The sequence below is a fragment of the Anas acuta genome, chromosome 15, assembly GCF_963932015.1.
Source record: "Anas acuta chromosome 15, bAnaAcu1.1, whole genome shotgun sequence".
Classification (NCBI taxonomy): Eukaryota; Metazoa; Chordata; class Aves; order Anseriformes; family Anatidae; genus Anas; species Anas acuta.
In genome coordinates, this window is record NC_088993.1 from 13,184,672 (window position 1) to 13,212,112 (window position 27,441).

Consider the following 27,441-nt stretch of genomic DNA (forward strand, 5'->3'; position numbering starts at 1 on the left):
TTCGGTGCGGATCCGCCTGTAATCAAGGCAATGTTATCTGCCGCAGAGCAGGTGCTCGGCGCACGCTTTAATTGGGCTGTTATTGAGTCCTGCCTTTCCAAAGTCTCCGTGCAGAAACCCCCGTGTGAGCTTCCCCAACAAACGAGCGGCGTGGTGGGGAGCAGAGCGGTTCCATCATCCTGGAGATCCCACGGGGACCAGGCTGTGCTGCAGGCACAGGGTGACCACTGCGGTGTCACCGTCACCACCACCCATGGCTCGGGTGGCAGGAGCCCCACACAAGCTTCCTATGAAGAAGACTCGTTCCTGAAGTCCTCCCACTCCCGAGGGAGCTACTGGACCTGTTGGCAGCCGGTGCAGTTCCTCCCCAGCCAGCTGCTGAGCCACCCCGCATCCCTCACGTGTTCGGGAGGTTTAAATCAGCCCCACAGCCAAGAGCTCCAGAGGAATTATTCCAGAGACGCTCACATGAAAATGAGGGAACTCAACATGTGGGAAGACATTACAAATCTCCTGTAACATATAAAACAAGCAAGAAGAAGAAGAAGAAAAAAAAAGCTAAATGCAAGAGAAGGAAGGAATGCTTGAAGCCTCTCCTGCCTCCGGAGGCGCGAAAGCTGCTTGTTTATTAATAAACAGCAAAAACATCACAGTACAAATGCTAATGTTTTTCCCCTGCCATTTTCCTCTTCAAAATGTTCCCTCTCCTAATTGCTCTGCAGCTCTGCTTCTTCTCGCAGCCGAGCGGGGCAGTGTGAGCTGTGCCTGGCAGAGCCGGTGTTCCCTGGGGGCAGCAGCAGTGGGGCACCCCCTGCCCCAAAAAGGATGCCAGGAACCAGAGCAGGGACTGCCACATGAAGGGAAAGCAGGGCTTTAGCTGCTGGGAGAGAAGGGAAGCGATAATCGCCGAGGGCCCCAGGGAACCCGTTTGTTCCTGGTTTCGTGTTTTCAGAAGCGTGGACACATCTGATGATGAACTTTTCGTGTACGTGTCACTTCTGATTGCAAAGAGCGCAAGGTACCAAGGATGCCCCTGTCACCCCTGAGCCAGGGAGGGAATCTAAACAAGGTTTCAGTGTGGGAAAGTAAATTAGCTTTTGTTTAAATCTCCTCCACTTCATCTTGGTTGTTTTGCAGGGACTCCAAAGGATATTCAGCGCCTTAATCCGCTGCTGCCCACGGCTCCCTGGCTTGCTTGCTGCACCCCCATGTACCGCTGCGTCGGGTTAAAGAGGCTCAGGAGGAGCGGAGCTGCCGAGGACACCGATTGGTGGCATGGGGAGGGATGCACATCTGCAACCCAAGTAAAAGGAGAGGCTGTGGGGAAGCTCTGAGTTGGTCCGTGGGGTGGGCCAGGTGCCACGGAAGCAGCACAGGCTTTGTTTTGCAAATCCACCCTGGATGCAGCTGACGGAGGCACCGGTTTCGGAGGAAGGTCCCGGTATGATGAACGCACCGCCTGCGTCTCCAAAGTCAACAGTGAATTGGCTTCACGGGAATGGGAATTCAATCTCTGCACAAAGTACACACTGCCTCCTTAGCAGATTTAAAACACTCTTTGGGCACAAAATTAATTTTCTAAGAATTTACAAGCAAATCCATTAATTGGTTTACTAGTTTAATTAATTAAAGCAAGTTCCTTAAGAAATCTAGCATCCAGTGCCAGACCATTTGCTTGTATTTTATGCTCTCAGAAAGAGAGGAACATAAATGTTTTAAATTTCCCCTCTACTTTGAGCTCACTGGCGTCGCGAGTGAAGGCTGCATTTGAATAATTTCTTTTATACCAGATTAATGGTCATTTCTCTCTGCTGTTCTTCATAACTGAAGTTTCCTCCTTCAGCAGAGGCAGCAGAATAATGATCAGAGGAAGCCAGAGGAACAAACACGTGCTTCAGACAAGAGCACTACTTCCCACTGCGTTCAATGGGGCTGTGCTTTCTCTCGGTTGTTGGACAGTGGAGAGAGGCAGCGTCTGCCCACTGTGGCCCCCCAAAAACAAGAAAGAAACAACAACAAAAAGCATCCAAAAGCCCCAAAGCATTCAAAACCCAGACATTTCACCCAGGTTTCTTATGATCTCTTCAGTAACAAGAACAAGGCGAGAAGGCAGCCACTTGGAAAAAAGGCAATTCCTTCTCTGCCGGGAGATGTTTACATGCTAACTTTGAGGATGGATGCACTTGCAGTTCGGTTCGTTCAATTTTGCAGTGCTTTTAAAAAAATTTAGAACCTTGCCTATTTTCTGGGAGTGCTTTAAAATTGGTATCATTGTTACTGTTCTTAATATTTGTTTTTATTGCCCTTTTTTTTCCTTCACCCATCTGTTCATAACGTAGAATCGACTGGGATATATAGATAGATTTGTTGCCATTGAGCTCAACAGCAGGAGTGTCTTTGCAGCATGTGCTTTACAAATGAAGTGATTATAAGAAATAACAGCGATACGTTCCCATTAATTCACGGGATTTCTTTTCAAGAGCCTGCACCCTACCTGGAACCGCGGTGAGCCGCAGGCAGAGGGAGGTGCGGGGGCAGCGAGCAGGGAACCACGGCAAGGGAAGGGGATGTAGGGAAGACAAGGGAGAGGACACTGGAGGCGATGCTCTGCTGAATGAACGCCGCAGGCTCCAGTCGTTTCATGCTGTTTTGGATCAGTGCAGAGTGTACCTGCGACTCCAGGTGTAAAAGCTGGCTTTATGAAAGGCACAAAGCTGAAATTTCCTTACAAAGCTGTAAGGGCCCTCCAGTCCTTCTCTTTACAGTTTATAGCTAGGACTTCCTCTACTCATTTTTAATCATTTTTTTAATTAAAAAAATAATAATCTCAACCCCCAAAGAAAGCTCCTGACCACAACCCCTGCTAACAAGAGCACAAAGCTGACGGCATGCGTCAAGCACCCACAGTGGCAGGCTCCATCTAACGCAATCACCGTTCACCCCGGCGGTGCCTCCTTGGGAATTCCAAGTTAAGATGAAGCCAAAAGCCTCCCAAGCCCATCTGGGAAATGCCCCTGATGCAGAAGCACTACCAGAACATCATCTCACAGGTACTCTTCACACAGGCTTGCATTGGTTTCTTCTAATTAATGGGAATAAAATCTGCCCGGCTCACTAAACTACTGAGATTCAGGTCTGTGTTATGTTTTATTCAGATCTCAAATACTTGCAAAAAGGAAAAGACTGCAGCTTTCGCTAAGCCCTGTTGCCAGTTCGGCCTGATTTAAGGCCTATCGGGACCTCTTCTAGAAAAGCAGTGGCAATCAGTCTTTGCCCTGTGCTACAGCTCACTCGGTTCTGCTGGGGGATTCGACTCCTGCCCCAGATCTGAAGGGTGCCACCCTGTTTTCTCTTTGCAGGCTGTGCTACTCCATCAGATCTGTGGGCAGATTGCATTATATTGCAAAACATGAAGAAGACAGGTCTATTTACCACATGGCAACATCAGCTTGCAGAAGCTGCTCCTGGCTCTGCTCGGAGAAAGGAGCTGTTAGTACAAGTGCTTTTCCAGGAGAATCAAGATCAGCTGCTGCCTGCCAGAAGGAAACATCATAAATCTTCCTTTTAACCCTGGAAATCGGTAAATTATTCAAGGCTTTAGAGTTTAGATACACATATAAAACTCTCAAAAAACCACCAGTGTGGTGGGAAAGCAAGTCCTCCTCTCCAGCAGGGACCATAAGCAAGGAGCAGATGACACACAGGGCACTGGGCACTCCTGCAGCCAGGAGGTTGTGCAGACCATCAACGAGGCTCTCCCAGGAGTTGTCACATGCAGGGCTTCTGGCTGCATTGATTTTGCTGACACGGATCTTTGCCCCCATGTTGTTGCAAAAAAACCCACTCCCTAAAAGCCAAGTCCCAGCATCTCCTTCTCCTTCTTCCAGCTGCGAGGAAGCTGTGTCAGAAGTTCGGCGGCGTCTCGTTTGGTCATTTACAAGCTAGCGTGGTTCACAAGTGCACCCAGAACTAAAGACATCATTTTTTACAATTTATTGTATATATTTATTTTCCTCTGCTGTGTAACATATCTTAGCAGCTAGAAAAAACAATGAATGACCTTACTTTGGCTCAAAAACCGCCATCAGCTATAAACTGCCACGCAGCGTGAATGTAGGCATCCGAAGGATCCTTCTTGAAAATTACTAGTTGAGCATAAAACCCAGCGTTCTGGGGGTCTTCAGACTTTGGAATAAGATTGAAAAGAGGATGTTTGCATGCTCCAAGGGAAAGGCTAACATGGGGATGTGGTATCATGAGAAAACAAGGAGTAAAATTGGAAAAAGGGAGAAGAGGGTTTTGAGAATGTCAAAGAATACAACTTGAGATTTCAGCAGTGTGCATATTCTACCTCTGATTTCTACACCAAGAAAATGAAATTCAGGGCTGCAACCCATGCAAACATGAGCTCCTGTATCTTTAAACACTCCCATCCAAGGGCTGGAGGCAGACTTCCCAAATGGTTTTTGGTGAGCTGAAAGGGGTGATGGTGGAGCTTTGTGCCTGGCACAGCTCAGCTTGGGAACCCCAGCTGAGACACTTGCTGAGGGTGAGGAAGGGTTGAAGGAAGGGTTAAATCCAAGGTTTCGGCAGGGCTGTCAGAGTGCTGTTCTGTCCTTTGGCACACTCAAGATGTTGCCTTGCAGATGCTGCTCGCCCATTCCTACACTAGACAGAACTTTTCAAGTCTGAGATGTATGAGGGGTCAAAACGAGCAAGTGAATCATTGCCCAGTGACATTTACCCAGCGAATGTGTTGTGGAGGCTCCATCTCTCATCCATTATGCTCCTTCCATAAATCACTTTCTGTGCTGGGTCCCTGCTCTGAATACACGAGGGAAATGGCCCTGTGCTTGCCAAGGGAAGGCCCAACGTGGTTTCACACCCGAGACAGCACCCAGAGCTTCCCCCTGCTTCACGCAGGCCCACGGGCGCTGCTGGTGTTGCGGGCTGTGCCACGGCCGCGCTCTGCTCTCACTGCCTCAGCTCGTAGGCCATGCCCCTTGTCCTCGTGGTGCTGCCCACTCTCACTTCCCCAGCACCGTCCCTCATCAGCAGAAGTCCCCAGGAGCTGCCGTGCCACCAGATCAGCTCTCAAACCCTCCACAATGCTATCACTGTGTGTGCTGCAGAGCCTCTGCCACCAAGTGCGTCGGGCACGCTCATGGTCCCGATGGCCCCTCACCACCGCCTACCTTGGCTCCCATTAATTTGTGTAAACCCTGTCAACAAAGCAATCTGAAAACATCTTTTAAGAAGCCGCCTGCTCTGACCTTTCAACAAGAAAATCTTTTTGTTTCTGCCTCTTGCTTCGGACGCTGAGATTTTTCTAAATGTCAAAGGCCGCCCTGCCCACGCGCAGCCGCTGCACGGGGCTGGCAGCCTCTCCCCGGCTCTGCCAGGCACCAGGCACAACTCCAAAGTGAAGGTGAGACACCAAAACACTCACAAGGCACACTGGGTCACATCGGCCAGGCACATACACACACGGGGAGCCCATGGAGCAGCCAGCCAGAACACTCCAGGGCTCAGCAAATGCCAAAATCAGCTCCTGCTGCCGATGGATGTCCAGTGTTTGCTTTCTGGGAGCCAGCAGCCGGGTGGGAAGTGCAACTTTCTAACACAGACTGGTATAAATATGCATCATTGCCTATGAAAAATTAGTGTTTGCCTTCTTCTCTGCTGCCCCAGGAGGGCTCTGCGGTGTGTAACGGACAGGAAAGCAAAAAGAAGGCGTGCGTGCATGTGTGTGTGTGTGTGCACACATGGAAAGTGCCTGCCGAAGTTCGAGCAATCCAAACATGAGGCTTTGAGATCTGAGTAATTGCTCAAACTTGGCTCTCTCGGGTGATGATATCATTATCAAAATCCCCCAATTGAATTACGCCTCGCCAATCAATCTCTCCTAAGTATCGCGCACCGCTCAAATACCAGGTCCCCAGGTAGCCACTAAATCACTTTAATTAGAGGCTGTTCATTTAAAATTAGAGAAATATTAAAAAAAACAAAAAACAAATTGTACCACAAGATGTGCTTATGCCTTGAAATATTTATGAGGTTATTTAGCAAACTGTTTACTGGTTTCCTTCTCCCTTTTTTTGTGGCAGCGGGCAGGTTTCTTCTGGCCTTCCCAACACTGCTCTTGCAGGATGCTCAGCTCGGCATCAATCAAGTCATCTACCTTTCACAAATGACCATTCCTTGTCTGCTGTGAAGTTTCTCCCCCTATAACATCCTCTTTGTAACCCAAAAGAGGAAGAGCACTTCTTTATAATAATTGCTTCTTGCCAAGACCTCTGACCTCTGTGCTGCCAGCTTGCTGTATAAAGTGAATTTATGAGGCAGAGAGGGATGGATGCCTGTAAAGGGCCTTCCAGGAAATGTAATGAAAAAGCTGCTTTTAGCTGCTGAGCAAAGAAAAGCAAATGCCTGGCAATGCCAAGAAGAAAATTGAAAGCTGTGGTGGGATAAGTGAGAAACAGCCCTGCGTGCGCTGAGATTTATAGCAAACACTTCCTTTCTCTTTCTTATTATTCAACACTGAGATGAACCACAACCCCACAATGTTTTCGGCGCAAGAGGTCACCTCACATACTTCCATTTTAATCAGCAGCACAACCCAGGCACTACACACGGGGACAGAAGAGATGGGGTCCGGGTTGTCTCACCAGCTCAGCACCGAAGAAACACAGCGCAGGGAGTTTATCCCTACAGCTACGTGTTTTGATGTACGAGAGCTACCCTGCACCCAATGTAAAAAAAAAAGAAAAATGTAAAAAAGAGCACAGCCACGCACTGAAGTACCTGCTCCTCTCTCGACAGGGAAAAACGGTTGGTATTCATCCCGGGGGAAGGTGCTCTGTGCTGCGGAGGGCAAGTCAGCATCTTCTCAAAGGGTTTCTCCCACAGGTTAATGCCCTTTAGACTGTCAAATGTGATGCCATAAAAATAAGATCAAAGGCTTTAAAATAAGGGAAGCGTATTTTTTTGGTTCATACTATTACTATTTTATATCTGAATATTCCTATAGAGCTTTTCATCCTGAAAGACAGGTCTTTGAACTGCTGTGCTTTCACCTATCACTGAGGAGCAACCCCCGGGGTAAAATGTGACAGCTATTATCAGGGTGCATTAATGTTACTCAACAGTTCAGGACAGACAGAGACAAATATATCCAATTTAAAGCACAGGTTTGAAGAACTACTGCTCGGTGTGGATTAATACCCCTGCATTTTCCAAAAGTGCTCTCAGAGTTTTAAAGGACAAGTAGAGAAACCCAAATTCCCCATCTCATTGGTAGGACGCACTCAGGCTCCTGCCATTACGGCGTGAATCGAACATCAGCATTGTCAGAGGGAAGAGGGGAACATAAACGATTCATCCACAGGTTCTGATGGGCATCGCCACGCCAGCGATCAAGCACGTTCACCCCGTGGAGATTTGCTGCGGTGATACCTAGAAATGGTTCGGCTGAATACGAGACTGGTGAGAGTAAATCACAGCGCGCTGTTCGCAGCAGAGAAGGGAAAATTGCACTGGCTGTCCACTCGGAGCTAATACAGACCTAGGCTATAGTCAGAGCTTGAGATCCTAAATTACAACTTTTTAACAGGCCTCTGGACTGTTAAATACCATTCACAGCCAGACAGAGGGTGTTTTATAAACGTCAGCTGCAATGGAGTGTAGATGAGGGCAAGGCACAGGGCTCGCAGGAATTTCCTAACGCCATCCTATAAAAATCCAAACTAGGAACTGAAGCCTTTAAAGCCAATACCTCATGAGAAAGCTCAGGGTCTTTGTGAATCAGTGCCTCTCCTTTGCATACGGGGAAGATGTGACGATCCCCCAGCCACAGGTGCAGTACCTCTGACCTACAGCGAAGCCCTTCTGGAAAAGCAGCCGAACGCACGTTAGGAGCACTGCTGCCACGACCAAGTGATGCAGAGCTGGATCGCTGCGGCACCCAGGCTGCAGCTTCCCAGCCATCTGTGAGGTGACCACGTTGGACTGGTCAAGCTGCAGAGTGAGGAGCTAACAAGCGTTAACAACATCCAGCCCATGTGTTCTGTCTAGTAAAATGCCAACCCATCTGTCTGTAACATTAGCGACTCCACAGAAGCCATATGCGGGATAGACATAAATTAGGAAGAGAAAAATCTCCTGTTACTTTCTCTGAAATGATTCTGCAGCCGTAGCCTGCGATGCTAGGGACTGGGTGTTATTTAAGTTCTCTTTTCCAGCTGAATTGCAGCCTCGCGTTGCCTTGCAGCCCTGCCATCCAAAGGCAGTTTCTGGTCTGTAGCTGCCTCTGATGAGCAAGATGGCTTGGTGCAAAGGGAAAAGTGGGTGCGACTCAAACCAGGTCCCGAACTTCTCCCCCGGAAGAGCCAGGAGCAGACAGACAACTTGAGGGAGATACCAGGGACTGGGAAATGAACCCCATGCACAGGAATCTCTATTTTGGAAGGCAAACTCATCTCACCAACCAGTCAAGTTGCTTGTCACGTTCTCCTCCATCTCCCCTGCTGGGAGGAGAGCTGGAAGCAGTGGTGGAGCAGAGAACTGAGAACATGGGGTTTCTGGAACACGAGAACGAAGCTCCGATGGCAGAAATGGAAGAAAATCATCTGTGTGGGCTTTAATTCAGATGGCCTACTTCCCAAAGCGGGGAGAGACTCCACTTCTTGTGAACTGCAGCTGTGAGCATGAGATCTGTAAGAGAACATGAGCAGCAAAGTTTGCAAAACCCTGCAGTGACGAGGGACAGCTGGAACCACGGGGAGTTTTGATGGCAGCTTACAAAAAGCTGCCCGGTTGCCTGGGAGATGGGCAGCTGCTCCCCAGAGCAACCCAGAGCTCACCAACAGGCAGAACTTGCTGGAGCCTTCCCTGCTCACTGAGTCACACCAGACTTGTGCCGTTCCTCTGCTTCGCTGCTTCTGCACCGTGCTCCTGCCAGGGCCTCTGCTTTCCCTTCCTGGGATTCAAACAAATAAGCAGGAAAAACCACCGCGCGCCCCAGCCAAAGAGCTTGCACATGGCACTGGTGCAAATTCAGGCTTTGGGATTCACTGGCTGCCAAATGGAAAACAAGCGCCCAGCACCCTCTTTGGGGAGCTGGGCACCTGGTTTTGCAGGAGATGGAGGGTGAGTGCGTGCCGGGGGAGGGAGAGAGGCTGGGATGGTTAAACGAGCAGCTTACACACACCTCACTGCAGCGACTGCTACTTGGCCATACAGCAGGCACCGGTGGGTGATGAACCCTCGTTTCTTGGTATCCTTTTGGAAGTCCTGTCTCAAGCAAGGTCAATAGAAGGCTGAAGAACTGAACACAACGCTATGACCAATAATGGCTCAAGAGAGCATAAGGGATAAACTGATTGCTGACCAGACAATCAGACCCTAGATATGTGGCTGTAGGATGGGCCAGTGCATGGAGCGTGCCTGTCCCTGGCTCGTTGAGTTTGCAAGGCTTGTGGGGGAAGGCGTAACAGATGGACCTGATGGCAGACTGCAGCTGAAGTTCTCACCATGTTTATTCATTACCCTCTTCTAGTTCTTGTTTGTCATAGTCTGGCACCCGGGGCTACAATGCAGGATGAAATCCTGCTTCAAGGAAATCGGCAATGCGTTAGTCACCCGTGCACAGAGCCAGCGCACGGCGTTACAGGCAGGGAGACTAAAGCCACCGCTCAACCAGGAGCAAGAACTGGTCAATAATTACTCTTTCCTATCAGACTGTGTGACTCACTCATAATTATGACCTGCCAAAGTGGAATTTTAAGTGTTGGCTTTGAAAATAACATTACTTGCTGTTGCAACACCAACAACCAAATTCTACAGTCTTAGCGTGAGTTGAGGAAGAAGCTTTTATTTCTCTTGCTGGCTCACAGTTTCTTCATTTTTCTTCATTTGGAATCACTGTCATTAGCACCACTGTCAATAGGACTGAAGCGCTCAAGAGTTGTCACTACCCAGAAAGTCAAAGAAGGAAAGGCAAGTCGGTTCTGTCTGGACACACACCACTTCTTTCCTGCGCCTTCAAGTCTGAGTTTTAACCCTCACTAACCCACTGTGGGAAAGCACATTTCTCGGACAGCATCTATAGCTAGAAGTCAAGATTTATGCTATGAAGACAATGTTATTATTTCCAAAATCCCACCATTTCTGTCTCAACTTCAAGACTTTTGAGTGCAGAGAGCTGGTGGTACCGGTAGCTGCATTTGTGGAGTGGCTCAACCAAATCGGCCGTCCATGGGCAGGAAAAAGTCAAGACTGAGGTCGTACGGAAACCAGCCAGTTGGGCTGTGCAAACTGAGTGTATTTTGCTTTCAGGAAATGAGGAAACCCAGTGTCAAACAAAGAATCCCAGGACGTTTCTCTCCTCGTGCAGACAGTGCTGATCCCACCTCAAGGAGGAAGCCTACACCTGTAGAGACAAAGGTTGCAGCTGAAGAGCGAAGGAACAGGAAGATTTCAGCATTCGGTGAGAAAGGAGAAGAAATTCCAGTGTATCCCCTAGGAGCCCCTCAGACCTTTGGGCTACAATGCATTTGCTGAAAGCTTCTGCTGTAGCCGCCTGTGCTGTCATTTGGCACTAAACTCCTGAAGAACATGGCAAGACAGCAGCGCTGGTTCTCGTGTCTGGATGAACATGCGGCTCTTCCCGTGGGGAAAAGGAGAGGTTTTGCAGTTAGCGAATGCACCGTGTTCGAGCAACCTCGGAGGGATGTGCCCGGGGCCCTCCCCAGCTGACACACATCCAGCTGATTGTCTCTTCTGCCGCTGCTCGCCCACTGACGCGCTGCCATCCACCAGGCAGCTCCTCTCGCTGGAGGTGCAGGGGGGGGGAAGAGATTTATGCAGACACCATGTATGCAATTATGAAAACAGAAGACGACACCCGGATATCACACAAATTGATGCATTTTTGCTGGCAGGCTTTTTGCATGATCCAATAACAGCTGTCATGCTCCAGCCTCTCTCATCTGAGCTCTGCTACCACTTCAGCATCCTTCCGTATCCTTTAAGAGGGCTTTCTTCCCTTCCCTCGTGCAGCTCGCTCCAGATGCCACAGCAAAGCTGGCAATAGCATGGGATGCAAAGGGAAGACAGCATGATTGGTTTTCAGAGCAGCATTAAAATGTAACGCTCACTTCTTTAGGCAAGATGCAGCTAATTAGCAATGACCTCGAGGCAACCAAGCTGCTCAACCAGCAATCTCTCCCACTCTTGAGCTCTTTACAATTTGCCCTTTCCCTGTGCCAAGCCTTTCGTCAATCCTCCCTAAAGCCCAACAGCAAACTGCAAACGTACACATACAGAGTCCATTGCCTTCTGGAGAAGGGATGTGGTGGGGAATGGCACCGCAAAGGTGACAGAGCCCTTTGGGCTTCATATCTTCTCCAAACACGTCCCCCCTCTGCCCAGTGTTAAGGAAAGGAAAGGACGTGCCCACACGTTTCCCACAGTGACCTCTGCAGACCGGGAGCCTGCTGGTCCCCACATCCTCCTGGTTTTCATCACTTGGTGCTTATGTTTGCTTTTGTAAATAGATTTAACCTTTCTAAAATTAACAACAGAAGACTTCTTTTGGCAGAAAATCAGCTTCAGGAATATGGAGGAATATAGCATTTTCCAAACATTTGAAAGCCGCAGACTAAAGATATGTGTTAGTCTCTCCAGTGCATGCTGTTTTTGCTCATTATTCTGAAATGTTAATACATTAATAGATCCTCTCCTGATTAACGGCTGTACAAGGCTCTCTTTCTAGGAACACATATGGTTCCTTCTTGCCACAATATTGGAATGGAGAGCCAAAATATTTAAACAGTGAAACTAATAAAAGATTTTATCTCCCCCCACCCCGATGTAAATAACTAATGCTGGAGCCAACCCCTAGCTACAAATGCTTCTTATCTTTCAAAAAGTTCTTAATCAAGTCTGAACATATTGGCTGAGTCCCATTTGAAATAATTGGGCTGTCTGTGGTTACGACAGTGCAGCAATAAAGTCACTGTCTAACATTCATTCACCCCGCAGGATGCTCTGCGCCTGGTTGAAAGGAAAGCATATGGGTCGGGCACGTAACAAAATGGGGATTTTAAAGCTGGGCACGTGCCTGCAGGGGCTGCTGCCACCTGATGGGGTAGAGGCAGACCCAGGATGCTGCAGGCAAGGTGTGTGCACACAGCTTCTCTTTCCCCACACCTGCAAAACTCAAGAACTGCCCTGAATTAAAGCCATTTCTGGAGACTCCAACAAAGCTTTTCCAGCTGTCCATAGCTGGACTGCTGAAGGACATGGGAATTACCGGCACACAGCCCAGAATATGTCGTGAAAAATTCTGGTAGAGGATATCAGGCTTGTACTGGTCAATTGCCAATGCAGAATTGCCTAAAAGATTCGTTCCTCTCCCATTTTTTCCATGCTATGCCATTACCTTTTCTCTCTGCCTTAGGTCCTGCAGTAATCCCACCTGCCTAATGGTTCCAGCTAAGACCAGCAGCAGTTTCCACTTCGTGCTGCTCGCAGCACAGCCCATCAGTCCTGTTACTGGCCAGGAGTGACACGACCCTACTGCAAGCAGAAACCTGAAACATAAAAACCTTTTTACATTCCAAGGAGCAAAACCTGCAAGGGAAGGGCCTGCAGGTTTGCACTCCAGAAAACATTTATCACTACAGAACTGAAACACGGTGTGAAAATAAAAGCTCTCCAAACCTGCTTTCACACATTCCCCAGCGCGCCCAGAGGTGTTCCTGCTATGATACACCTAACAATGCTCTTGAGAATTGTTTTCACAAACAACAAATACAAACAAAACAGCAAAAGAGTCAAGAAGTATTTCCTCAAGTACCTGGAATCCAGGCTATTTGTACTCTAAATATACTGCAGAAGGAGGGTTGGTATATATTCAGATGTTACAGAAGGCCACAGGAAAAGATCTAAGCAAACAGTGAACGCTTTAAAACACAGCACATCCCAACTAAGCTGGTGGGTTTATTGCAGATCACTGACCTCTGTCCTGTGGAACCAGCCTGCATTTTACAATTCAAGCTACGTGCAGTTGTGCAGATATAAATATACATCAGATACGCGCGCTCTCTTGTGTAAAAAACACACAGAAAGCAGAAGACACAGATGGAAAAACAAGAGGATGAGTTTCCTTGGAGGTTTCATAGACAAAGATGTTCAAACGAAGCAATTTAAAACCAGAAAGAATCTTACAAAGTGCTTCTAAGCATCGCATTTCACTTGCTTGTTTTTGACTTGGTTTGCAAAAAGCCTTAGAGGGAACCAAACCACTTCAGCGGCTGCTTCCTCATTCCTGATGTGCTCTGGAGAGCTTCACTGGGCTCCTTCCCCATGACTTATGCACCACACTTCCAAGGAGAGGCAAGTCTCTAAGAAAAACAATTAAAACCTTTACCTAGTCATTCCTTGTCACGCCTTAGAAGGGCAGAAAAGCACTGGCAGAGCTTGGGAGACAAGAAATGGGCTCCGTACTCTTACAAGGCAGCGCAGAGCCATGCACAGGACTTGGCACTCAGGCCCCCCTGTGCTGCGGCAGGCAGAGCTTCCTCAGGCCACGGGGCTGAAAGGAAAAGTGTGAGACATGGGATGAATAGCGTTTTGCAATAAATAGATCATAAACTGCTCCCGAGGGTGCAGAAGAGGCCACGATGAAGCCCGCAGCGGGGTCGTGCTGTGTGCCCGGAGGCAGCTGTGGTGCTGGTGGGCACGGTCCCCACTCAACGTGCTGCAGTATGGGCACTGCGACGAGCTCAGGGCTGCTGCAGCCCAACAACCAGCCCATTCATCCTCCTGACTGCTCCATTCAGGGCCAGCTGACTCGTTGTTCCCACAACAGGACCCTGCAAAGGACTTTATTTAAGCAGGAAAACAGATTTGTGTTGTTTCTAAAGGCAATTGAATGTAGTGTTGGCTGCAGAGGCCTGAGCTGTGTTTCTCTCAGTGCCAATAAAAACACCAGGATTGTGGAGGAGACTTTAGAGGCTGTGTTTGCCTTCAGTCTCCCATGGAGCACATCAGAGCAGACAAAAGGGTTCCCACAGCACACGGATTGGGCTGCAACTGTACAGAAGTTCAGCGTTTTGAGTCTGCTTCTCCCAACTTCTTGGTGAGTTATTTTTAATTTAATTAAAGCCTTCCCCCAGTTTACTGGTCTGGGGGACATCTCGGGGAGGGGATGGTGAGGTTAAACATGTCTTAGGCTGGTCAGGGAGATGCTATTTGATCTCCTATTGGCACTTTGCATAAGATACGTGGCCCCACCTGTGGCTGAGCTCTGCTCCAAGTGCTTGTGCTGGAATTCCTGCCCACGTGCTCAAGGCAGACAGAAGGCGGATGGGGAAATGTCCCCAGAGAAGTGATGCAGAGTGCCCGGGAGTCACGTACAGCTCCTGCAACTCCTCGAGGAACTTCCAGGCTGCTGGGCCCTTCTGTATGCACACGGCTGGGCAACCTCTTCTGCTAAGGTGTAAAGAGAGGCTGGCGTGAGATGGATTCGTCCTTAAGCTGCTGTGCAGGGATGCACAATTCTCTACTTTTCAGTGCCCGATTATCTAACCTCCGTGCTCCACTGACGTCGTTCCCTGTATGGGATTTTATATAGGTTTCCATGAAGGAATTCACAATGTATAAATAGCGTGGATGAGAGGTGACCTTTACATTTGTGCATGTGGAGATTCATACACCGCCAGGGCTAGCTGGGAGGCTGAAGTCATTTAGATATGTTCTCATCTGAAGTTTCTTATGAATTATTTGTAAGCTATTTTCTCACTTATTTTGTTATAATACTCCCACATACTCACCAACCAGTAAAAATAGCTTAACAGTGAATATATGTTTCGGAAGTCTGTTTGCCTATTTTTCTTTTGTGCAGCAGCTGCTGTTGCCATGCTGTCGTTGCTATGTTTTCTTTTTCCTTTCTTTTTCTTAAAAAGAAGAAAAAAAATCTAGTCCCTAAACATACTAAGCTTAGTTCATGGAACAAAATACCTGAGGTAAAGCCCAGAGGAATATAGAATAATCTGTCTGGAAGAGCACAGCTTATGTGTAGAAGAAGTCCTCCTGACACTAATATACACATTCATCTTTCAAAGACTTAATGAAACTGCAAATGCAATTTAGAATAACTATCAAAAATCTTCAGATAAAGATCATCACAAAAGAATATTGAAGTATCTCAGAAACTGGGCAGTGAAAGGTAAATTATAAGCTGATAAGGAGGTAGGAACAAAAAGATTTTAAAGAATAAATGTGGCCAAGTCTCATCTGGAAAACAAGTCAATAAAGTTGCTCAATAAGCTTGTCAGAACAGTCCTTAAAGCTTGAGAGGCAAAACCTGGCTCCGTGGGATGGCGCTGAGGAATGCCCCTGCTCTTTCCAAAGGCCACAGACCCAAGGTGCAAAATCTGAGCTGTGGGTCCCCGATTGCCACCTTGCACCTTTGTGCCCTTTATGAAGAGCTGAGGGAGTTTGCTGAACCAGGCTTCGGGCTCAGCAATTAGGTTTTGGGAAGAAGTTACCTTGGGTTCCTTGTCTCTCCTTTGCCTTTCAGCTCCAGGGGAGTTTGGATGAACCTTCCACCCTCGGCACCAACCTCCGTGGAGGTCTGGGGGGAAAGCATCAATGTGAAGACAAGTCTCTGCCCAACAGTTGCTAACTTCAAAGACAGAAAAACTTGTGAGATAGCAAAATTACTCTGGTGGGTCAGGAGTATAGAGAAGACCTGTGAAATTTGGGTCATTGAGCAACACTCTGGCAGAAGAAATTCAACACAGCTGAGTGCAGGGCAGTGCACGTTGTTCTGCCAATTTAAAGGACTCTTAACACGCTGATGGGTTCAGGGTGATGTAACCTCTCAGAATAAAAACCCAAGTGCTACTGTGGCCAGCTTAAAGACAACTTCTCATCACACAGTGTCATTCAAAACAGCAAGTAAGATGTCAAAATAAAATGTGTTTTAAAAAAAAAGGGCTAGAAGTACCATATCATGTTTTTATACAAGTCGAGAGCATGTCCTCTTCCCCTGAGCAGCGAGCCAGCCTTGGTGAATTCAGTACGACACAAGGGTGAAAGATAAATTAGGTTTCCTTTGTTTGAGGCGTGTGCTGTGTAACCTGCCTCTTCCCTCTGCAGAAGATCTCCATCACTGACTGCATCCCTGGGTCACCAGGAGAGACATTAAAGACTGGAACAATTTACTGCAGAATTAAGAAGGGCAATAGTAAAATCGAGATGGGCAATGTGGAGACTGCTGAGTAGGATGCTACACGAGAAAAGGGAGCGTTCCCTATTTCAGGGACTCTTCAGCTGTCAGCCTCCTTGACTGAGGTGTGTGAGTGACAAAGCACAGCTGGCCTCAAGATGCCCTTCTCTTTCAGGAGCGTGTCTCTTTAGCTGCTGCTTTCCTGCATGGAAAACCAGGTTTTCCTAATAAAAATTAAAATAAAACAACCAAGCCCCCACCTGCATGGGGCACAGGTGCCACCAATGACTACGGTGCTGTGCTTTAAGCAGTCCTGCCACTTGCTGTGTGCTGCTCCTTCCTTTACCCATCTCTCCTCACCTTCAGACTACCAAATCCCATCTTCCTCATGCTCCTGTCCATGAGGACCACCACTTCCAGCCACACCAGAGAAAGCACAGAGAGCTGTACAGACCCAGCACTATGGCCTGGGAGTCAGGAGCTTCTGACTGTATTCCTCGCTTTGGGGCCCAGCATGAACTACACAAGTAGCATCATTTCTCTGCATCTCAATATCCTCGCCCTCCGCTGGAACTAATAACAACTCCTCCACCAAGCAGGCATGCTGTGAGAATCAATTGGTATTTGTAAAGCCCTTTGAGAAATGTAAGGCACAGTCTGTATGTGAAAATTATTGATATGATTCATTACCAGGCATTCATACTCTATTTATACAACTCCCAGTCTATTACTAAATATTATGTCCATTTGAATATTGAAATCACTGCTGCTAATAATTTCTGCTAATGTTACACTGGTCTTTTGGAGGTGGCTTTTTCAGCTTGAATGGGAGAATTGTGGAGGCAGTGAAAAAGGGAACAAATGTTAGGAGAGGAATTAAAAAGAGGACAACAGCTCTGTGCAGGCTTCATGGAAAACAATAAAAAATCCATTTAACAAATAACTTTGTGCTAACGCTTATCTGATTCCTCTTCCCCTGCTCTTTCTTCTCATCTGAATTTGTATGAAAATCTGATCTCCATTAGCTAAGGATTAGCCCTTGTCTGTGAGCTGAAAATGAGCAGACTCAACCACGTCGTGGCTCTCCAAACAGGCCACTTGCTCTCTGCACGTTGGCCTGAGCAACACCCGAGCCCTCTCTCTGTCACCTCTCTCATTTCCAGGGCGCGAGGATGCTCCCTCCAAACCGCCGGCCTCCCATCCCTCCAGCACCCGTCTCCGCCAGGCTCCACGCACGCGCAATTCCTTTTCCCCTGCCAGGCTGCCGAAAGCAGCGCAGTCTGGGACTCCTCAAAAAGCTCCGCTTCTGAGAAGAGAGAGCATATGTCTATACATTATATATTTATTCACACACTGAGGCATGTTCCCACTCCCGAGACACACACGGTATGTTCTGACTTTCTCACTCCAGCATGTTTTGCAAATCTGCTCTCCACCCCCTCTATTCCCTCGCTTCGCTTTATCAGGATCTTGTTTAAGGGAAATGCTGCTTACTGTAAACTGGAAACGTTAACATCAGGTCAACAGACCATTTATTAAGAAGCAGCTGTGGGAGAGGGAGGGATGGGGCACCGCTATTTTCCTGGCTCAGCTTCTTCTCCTTCCACTTGGAATATTTATTCCTTGCTGTGATCTTTTTACTCGCTCCTTGCGCTGACAAAACGCCGCCGATATCTGCGGTGCGGGAACTCAAGGACAATCGATATTTCGCTTGAATCAAATACAATGATTTTTTTTTGTTGTTTTCAAAGCTCAACATTTTGCAATTAAACCTCTCAAGACATGGGGAAACCGAAGGCAGGGGTTCTTTTGTGGAAGGCAGGAGGGAGCAGCACAGAAGTAGAAACCAGAGCAAACCAGCAGCGAAGCCAATAGAAAGACGCCGCATCGTTTCTTCTTTTTAATACATTTTTTACGAGAAGTGAGATCTTTGATTACATTTTTGATTAGGAGAGACAGGCATTGCCCTGCCCAATGCACAGTTAGAGGGAAAGGAGCCTTTCATGTTCACAGATATGAGACATCAAAACAGCCATTCCCAACTCTTAAAAGGATCAGACAAAACTGCAGCTCAAACTGTGCCAGGGACTTTGGTGCAGGCAGGTTCCCGGCGGAAGGCAGTCTCGGAGTCGTGAGGAATCATGTGGATGCTGACACTCCTGTTAAGTGTGGGGAGAAACAGGGGGAAATTCTCCCAGGGAAATCCAGGACAACGGTGAGGGCATTTCAGAGTGAGAAGACCAGGAGCAGTGACAGCCGTGCTGCAAGGGGAGCTGCCAAGAAGTAGCTCTTAGTTGTAAGGAAAGAGTTGCTCCTGCTCCATCAGAGGGTCCAGGCGGACCACCAGCAGAGCACAAACAACAGCAGATTTTTACTTACAGTACAAATAAGTCAGAGCTTCCCCTCTCCCTGCTTCCTAAAGCCTTATGGCCTTACGGGACCTCCCTGTGCTGATGCCCCGTCGCAGGACGGGCACGCTGACACGCGGCTCTGCTGTGCACCACCACCGCTCTCTGTCTTTGGAGCTGCTGGTCCCAAGGGGCCTCTCTGCTTTAGAGGTCACCTTGATTCGCTGATACCCTACAAGAGTTGAATCAGGCGAACAAGAGATTAGAGTTCTGATCTTGCACGACTCCACCTGAATACTAACAATGGCAGCACGGTGTCCCAGCTTATCCCTCACCGCCACCACACTGACCCTTCATTTGGCTGTGGGATCTGCGAAATCTCGATGGCTGGAACAAGACAGGAGAGCAAATCAACTCGTCAGTTCTTGCAGAATTTACTGCAGCCTGGACTCAAGCACCTTTTCCTGTCCCAGCTTCCCGGCCTGCATTACAGAAGTGAAAACCCAAACCCTGGACAATTTTTCAAGGTCCAAAGAAAGAGCTGCCCAGGTTGGTGGTAAATATGACGATCACCTTCCCAAAATTTGGTTCAGCTGAGCAAACAGATGTCCTGAAAGCATCAGTTGCACCTGAAGCTCAGATGCATGAACCTTCTCAGTATGTCCCTAGTGCCAAACAATGAACATAACACAGACCTGCTGGTGCAAAAGCAGTCACGTTATCACGTTTTCTGCCCACCAGCCTGCTTCTGGCCTCCCTTGGCCAGGACTGTCCTCCAAAGCACTGCAGCACCGCTTCCCCTCTGCCATTACCCTCCATCTCCCATCTCAGCTGGGCACCATGCAGAGATAACGCTGGGATTGCACGGCCACCGCCACCAGGACACCACCTAGCCCAGCCTGCCTCCATCCGTGGCCCCCAGCCCTGGCTGGCCCGAAGTGCTGGCAGCACAACCCCAAAAACATTCAGTTCACACCGATACCAACCAGGGTGTGATGGGCAACTGTTCTTTCTCGCAAGGATTTACCTGCCAGGCCTGCCACAGATTTTTATCCTCTTTTTTCCCTTCTCATGCAGCAATAATGTCAGATTGAGAGAGTCTGTGAGATGCCCACAACTCATTCTCAACAGCACGTTGCCACCCAGCCCTACATCTACGTTAAAGATGAGCTCGGCCATCACTCAAACAGCTGAGAGCCGGAGTAAATAAGGGCTTGGATGGAAAACAGCTGGCTCCAGCTCAGCCTGGACATCACAGAGGTGCAGTGCAAGGGTCTGCCAGAAAATCCAACCCCAGCTTCTGCTGAAGTGCCTTATCTATCTGGGAGGGGAACAGCCCTTCTTTTGGGAGATGAATAGCCCTTCTTTCCTTCTGCACACACCGCTGCTGCTGCTGATAGGCACCAAAAGGGGCTGTGAGCATCTCTGCCCTGGTCCGGGCCAGCCAGGTGGTCACAGCCTTTTTGCTCAGCTGCAGGCTTAGCTGGTGGGACCCGTGCCTCCCTGCTGGAGGCTGTAATTCACACGCACACCTCTCAGCCGGAGCAGCTCACAGCAGCTTGTCTGCTTAGCGCAGAGGCAGGTGAGAACAGGCTGTACCCAAATGCCACGCTGTATTGGTTTGCCATTACATAGCAGATAGGCTGCCATTGATTTCAATTGGATTTTTGTTCCTAGCAAACTCTCTAGAAATACTTAGCCCAAAGCCTGAAGTGTTTCTGAACACGCACCCTCCTCGTTTTCCACTGCTTATTGATGGGTTCGGTGTCTCCCGGCATACAGCCCAGATTTCTTCCACCAATGTCACCGGTGGGATCGGAGCAGCACAGGGAGCATGGCTTTTCTTGCTTGCATGGCTTCTTCTTCCGTGAGACACATAGACCTCTGGTTGCGTCTGAGGCTCTGACTTCAGTAGCTGCACTGATTTCGTGACTGCCAATTGTTATTTTTTAATCTTTGACAAACGGCGGTGAGCAGCTAACGCTGCAAGCACAGCCCCACACTGTGATTAGCCGCACAGTTGAAGGGAAGGAAGGTTGCCCCAACATTTTGGCATGAATAACAATGAGGCAGATAATTTTTCTACAAACGCTTTCCTGTAAAGCAGCCTTTAGAAAAATGCCAGTAACACCCCAGGGATATTCACTCTGCTGGATGACGAAGAAGAAACCACAAATTATTTCTCTCTCAGCCTGTGGAAATGTTCCTGTACGTGGCTTCAGAGTTACTGTTAGAGGATGAACTCAAGATACAGAAACAGATACAGCAGGGAACACGTCCCATGGACTTGCTCAAACATCTCCTAGGCATAGCTCCCTCCTGCAGACTCCTGCCTTGGGTCCTGGCTACCCACATGCAATAAAATAGACAGGAACTAAGCTTTGTGCAGGGGATGCCTGCAAAAGTAAGCTGGCCTGTGTTCTCATGCTGCAGAGAGGGGAAAAGTGGGAAAAACAAAGAGAAAAATGCAGTATCTGAAAGAAATCTGTGCCAGCAAACAAAGGCAAGAGGCACGAACAGGGTGCAGCCCCAGTGAGCCAAAGGCACCGGCTGGACACGCGCAGCTCAGGCAAGCATTTTCCCAACCAATTTATATGGAACCACCTTAGCTGAAATATCACTTAATTTAAAACATCCAGGAAACAAAATAATGTCTTGAAGGTCAGGTGGGGGCAGCTTGTAAAGGGCAGGGCAATTTGATTTCCTGCTGACTTGCCACCCATGCTAATGGTCCCTCTACAAGAGCGCTGTCAAGGTGAGAAGAGCAGCACGCCACCCCAGCCTCCAAACTGCCTGTGATGGGCGACAAAGCCATCTGCAGCTTCACTCTCTGTCACGTTGGAAATGAACATGGGAACCCTAGAGAAACACTTCCAAAGGTGGGCCCCTGTTCCTCAGCCGTACATCTGGAACGAGGCAGGGCACCGGGGAAAGGGAATTCCCTCGGCAGCTGAATGGCACTCTCATTTATAAGCCACATGGGACAGAAATGGCCTAGAATTTCCCCAGGTTCCCGTGACGCTGCTGGCACACACCACAGTGCTAAGCGCCCCCAAGGACAGAAAAACTCATCCCACAGGTGCTGAGGGATGTCTTGAACAGGGTGAGCCAGCCACGCTCCAGAGCTCCTGCTAACAAGGCAGCACACGGCTGCACGGCCACCTTCGACCCCCCTGTTTTTGCCATCCACATTTCTGCATTTCTCTCCATTAACTGCTAAATGCCTCACCATTCCCCCAAAGGTCAAGGCAGCAGAAAGCAGCAAGGTGTGCTATGAAGAGCTACGTAAATCAGGAGACAGCTCCTGCACCCAGTTAACAGGCAAAGCCCAGAGGCGATGCTCAACTTGATTAAAATAAAGACATATCCCTGCCCGTGCTGGGCTGCCTTGTGCACATATTGTTCCTCAGTTTTTCAGTTTGTAAAATAGAGTAATGGTTTCTGTACCAAACAATGGTCCTGGAAGGCTTAATTCATGTTTGCGAAGTGATTTCAGATCTTAAATTGGAAGGCATGAGAAAGCACAAGTTGTTATTATAATTGCATTATTAAGTGCTGTTAAAAAAAAAAAACTCAGCTTACGTTTCGTGGAATTCAGGTCCTTCTTCAGACTTGCTTTATGCCCTTGACACATGTATTTGACAATAACCCAAATAGCCTTGATCTTTCATTCCCAGCAGGGCTTTCTTTATACCTTAATGAGGTCTCTTCTTAATCTCTTTTCCGAAGGATAAACACCTCATCTCAGAATAACCAAATTCTCTGAGCTGCTGTGCGCGAGCTGGGCTGGGTCTGCTCCTCTAATCTTGGCCCAGGGAGGGGACGAGAGCAGGCAGGAGGAATACAGATGGGGTCTCGGCCATCCCTCACAGGATGCCACAGGACACGTGCAGATCTGCCAGCGACGTCTCTATTTCTGACAGTTAGGACGCTCCTGAAATACTTTACTGCTCCTGAGAGCTATGCCAGGCTATTTAGTCCCAAATACGGCAGTATTTTTATCCCTCTCGTCCATAATGCCTGATCTTCAACCTTATCTCTGTTTCGTAGCACAGGATGCTCCCAAGATATATTTCTGACCGTATTTCTGTCTTTTAACTCCAATATTTCACTTCCCTTACCCTTACCATTACCAAATCACCCAGAGATCTACAGCCTTGTTGATATTGACTTTCTTCTCTCTTCAATCCTTCCCTCAGGTTTCCTCTTTTTCCCCCCCTTATCATCTGCAAATTGCATCGTTTTTATCTTCTGCTATGCTGGAAATCTTATCATGAAAGAGAGATTTTTCTTTTTTCTTTTTTTTAATTAGTACTTGGTAATATTACCAAGCTGTGAGTTTATGGCTTTGTAGATCTTATATTTTTGACACTAATTACTCACAAAGGCTTTTAAAGCAGCATTTCAACATAGCAACTGCCATGACTGTAATTAAGTAAGAAGCAGCAAATTTTTTTACATTTCAGAAAAAGTCTCCAGCCTTCCTGCCCCACATCACAGCTCGGCCCCCGGTATCACTCCGATGAACGAGACCAGACATCAGGAACATTACTTTCCACGCATGCCCCCAGATCCCCACCCTCACCCAAGCGCTCGGCTGCTGTATTAATAGTGCTGTCAGCGTGGAGCACCTACAGGGATTCTCCATTTGCCTATTGCCAATCTGAAGGGCTCAGCTAATTTTAGACTCGCGGTTTCTGCTTCTTGCAAGAGGCTGCTCTTCCCCCGTTCGCATGTTCAAGCCTCAAAGACTCTCTTTGAACCGACCGCAGGGCTGCGCTTGATTTATCTGGTCCCCAGCACCTCCTCTCTGGGACCCGGGAGGGAGGCAGGGGATGTCCTGTGATCCGTACCGATGTCGGATGCCTCGCCAGGAAGGTACCAAGGGCTCGTAGGATATGTTTGTAAAGCAGCTGTTATGGGGATGATCAATTAAAGGCGTCTCAGTGGGGAGAGTTTGATTCCACTGGCCTAATTCATTTCCAAATTACTGCAGGATGCTGCCGTTTACTGTTACATTATTTGTTCTCAAACTCCAAATTAAGATTTTATTGTGCCATTAATTTTTACGCGGGAGCTACCATTAAAATCAATGTTCTCTGCTTAAAACTTGACAGTGTAAGATGACTGATTGTCTGGCCTGTTTCCGACTGCTTTACCACCTCCAAAGCGGACAGGGGACACCAGCCGTGCCACTAAGACCACGCGATGTGGCCACCAACACGGGAGCGCTTCCAGCCTGGGATGCCTGCAGTGGGTCTGGCATCACGGGCTGCTCTTTCTGACATCTCCTGGGAGATGTGGATCCTCCTTCTGCTAACAAGTCATGGGCAGCGACTGGGGGGAAGGCAGCCAGGGCTCCAGCACCAGGCATGCAGCCATGGGGGCAGCCCTTGGGGTTATGGCCCAGCCACTGCTGGGATCCCTGCCTCCTTGCGCCTTGCCTTCCCTGAGCTGCCTGTCTCCACCTGTTGCCTCTTGCCCTGCAGACAGGCTACAGCGTTATTTTGTGGTTGCTTTGCACAAAATAGCACAAGGCACCTCCTGATTTATGGCACAGACTCCTGGGCACAAGGGCTATACTCACCTGGCAGCACCAAGGACCGTTCAGGTGCACACAAAGCTGTTTTACTCTGCAGTAGGAGCATGTGGCACCGGTGCTGCCAGAGCAAAGAGCAGTAAGACAACCATGAATCCCTCACACCACGATTACTGGGGCACATGTGGGACATCCGAGGGCCGTCCTCTGCTGTTCAGGGCGCTTTTCGCACGTACACGCTTGCTCTTTGCTGACCACGAGGCTGAGCGTGGCAGGTGTGCACAGGCACGTGGCTTTTTTAATTATTAGGACAGGTCGTCTGGGCTTTTGTTTTTGAGATAATTTTGTTTTCTAATTTTGGAGGTGCCTGCAGGGAAGCGGGCAGCAGATGAGGGGCACGGGGAGAACATTTCCTGACATAAAAAAAGAGCATTCACCCTTCTCACGCTCGGAGAGGGAACCAGGAGGAAAAAGAAGTTTGATCGTCTAAAATGCGGCACATTAAGCAAAACTGAATACGATATGTAGTGAGTATCTGTGACAAGAGCAAACTGATCCTGCTGTTGGAATATTCATGCAAATAGAAGCAATTTCACTATGATTTAAAAAGGCAATTAACTGAAAAAAACGCCAGCAATTTCAGAAGCAGCCTGTGTGTCAGTGAGGCCTCCACGCAGTGCTGAACTGACATTTTGCTCACTTTCATATTCTATCAACGAGATACTCCCTACTACAGCTTGAGAGTGGTAATTACCCCAACTGGAGGCAGATGCTCTTAGAAAGACTCCAACAAAGTCTACACACGCCACTTCATACGCGGTGCACAGAGAGGGGGTTGCAACAGCATCCTGCCTTTCCCACCCCCGCTTGCTCTGCCAGTCGGATGAAAGGCACCAGCATAAAGAGCATCCACAAAAAGAATGGGTCCAAACTAAAAATGTTCAGCCTGGAATACAAAGCACTCGGGGAACGAAGCACGGGCAGGACTGCGGTGTCACAGCCGCTGTCTGGTGATGGGCTTCAGAGCGGTTTTCCCTCTAGGTAACGCAGTCAGATCCACAATAGGCAAATACTGATGGTGAGGCTTTAGTTATCTGTGTGATGACCTGCATGGGATACATGTGACAGCGAACGTTTGATCCCTCACAAACCAGTGGATGTTAAAGCAGTATTTGCTGGTGACACCTTCCAGAGACACCCAAACAACTTGCCACCACTCCAGAGGACCGCTGAGACCAATTCTATCACCAGAGCACTGCTTAAAAGCCCAGAACCTCCCATTTTCAGACCTTTTAAAGCCCCAGCTCACCAGAGACCTCTGTGTGAGCACCACACACCCCCAGCATCAGGTGAACTAACTGCTAAACAGGCTGGCTGCTGCCTTCTGACAGCAAACTATTCATTTCCACAGCCACAGGCTGGGCCCTAAGAAGCATCAGCGAATTCTTCCCTAGCAGTTGCTGCTCCATCAGCACCCCAACGCCTGCACGGACGGACGGAGTCGCTGCAATATGCATGAGGAGGCTTTGGCTAGATCCCTCTGCAAGCCGAGTGTCCTCTGCTTGTCTTTGATGATTAACGGAGCAAAAGGCTTACCCTCCGCTCAAGCCTTTCTGTGGCTGAGGTATTTTGCAGCTAGTCACAAACTCAAATATATTTCCTGTCCGGCAGATACTGTCTACTCTTGAGAGCAATTTTTATTGGATTTGTAATCCCCTTTTCAGTTCTTTCTCTCCCCTTTTAATATTGCCTTTTAAGCCCTTTACCAGGAGTTCACTTTTGGAAGGCCAACAAGGAACAGTGGACGGAGCCTCTGGGTTTAAAAAAGAATATGCACAGAATGTTAATGCAGGAAAAACATGCAGTGTGCTGACCCCTTTCAATTAAGGTGCCATCTCCACCACCTTCAGCTGTCCGTGAAACTTGGATATGCCCTGAAACAACAACAAAAAAAGATCCCAAAAAGCAGTACTTCAGGCATTTAACTGTTTATCTCCCAGAATGACATGTTCTGCAGCTCCCATTACAGACATAACCTCTCCAGACCAGATTCAGCTCCAAGTGCTGAACAATGGCAAGAAAATGGAAACTGTTAAGCAAAAGAAGTAAGATAGTTATGGAGGAGTAGGCATCACAGCAGAAAATGCAGTCTCTGGTATGTGAAGAAACATAAACTTAGAGCTGAAACGCAGCCCTGAAGGAGGACAGGATGCACCTGTCTGGGTAGAGGTGAAGGCCGAGTCCTGGCTTCCTGATTTCTGGAGAAAAGTTACTAAAATAAGTGGTGGGTGCCCATCTTTCCTCTTTCGAAGGAGGTAATTCTGTTCGCTTAATTAGCACCACTGGAGGTGGGGCTGGGATTGGGCTGGTGAGGCCTTGCTGGCTGAACGCTGACCATGGATGTGTGGCCTGGGGCCTGCTCTGAGCCCAGCAAAGTAACATAGCAAGGTGAACTCTATCCTCCCACACCACACTCCTCTGTTTTCTCTCCACCTCTGCTGTTATGACCATCCCAGTATTATCTCCTTTCCAGGTGAGGAGAGGTTCCTTAGATTTATTTTTGCTCCTGTCCTTTTAGCTCCTCATTTTGGCATGGACCTCTCTGTGCAGAACGGTGAGCAGGATGCGGCAGCCTCCCTGCATCCTTCTGCTTTATGTCTGGGAACATCTGTACGTGCAATTAAGAGAGCCAACTCCTTTTACATCCCTAAATGAGTAGACTTAATCACTGCCATAAGAAATCAGACCCTGGTTGGGCAGCACGCCTCAGCGAGGCAATTCTCCCAGCAGTCGCTCCCCCAGGACCGGCCCTACCTGTGTGGGATCAGCCCCCAAGAGGAATCTCTCTCGTAGGAGCAGGCCCTCCAGGTTTGTCTTCTCCACAGCGGCACTTTCACAAATGTAATTATGAGGAAGCCGTGAGATGCCTCCTGCTGTGCTGAATGCATTTCACCTGCTTTCTGCAGCACCAAGAGTCTGAGCACCAAGTGCCAGTGCAGGCTTGTGGCGATGTCCATGGGGAGCAAATGGCCACGAGGCGTGTTTGGCTTCTTGCTGTATGAGGTGTGAAGGGAGCCGTGTGAGAATTTAATAAAAGATTGTATGAGCAATGGATGCTGGGATTCCTCCACAACCAAACTCTTTTCCTCCTCATCCTCATCCCCTGTGCCAGCCCTTCACCAGGATCCTTCCCTGAACAATATTCCAAGTCCCTGATGCCAAAAATGTGAGGGGAATGCAATGTACCTAGAGCTACAGCAGGAAGCATTGCATGCCCTGGAAAATTGTATGGTTGATGCAATTTGTGTAAGTGCAAA

At 48.4% G+C, this 27,441-nt stretch overlaps 1 protein-coding gene and 1 long non-coding RNA gene across 2 annotated transcripts in view; both read right to left on the reverse strand.

The window, feature by feature from the left end:
- The window catches only part of MAD1L1 (mitotic arrest deficient 1 like 1), a 346,583-nt gene that overhangs the window by 1,035 nt on the left and 318,107 nt on the right, over nt 1-27,441 (reverse strand). The gene's annotated exons all lie outside the window — the stretch shown is intronic.
- LOC137864897 (uncharacterized) lies at nt 17,560-20,496 on the reverse strand. The gene is made up of 2 exons (XR_011101681.1): nt 18,936-20,496; nt 17,560-18,817 (listed from the first exon to the last, which is right to left on the reverse strand). It is a non-coding gene; the product is annotated as an uncharacterized lncRNA (long non-coding RNA).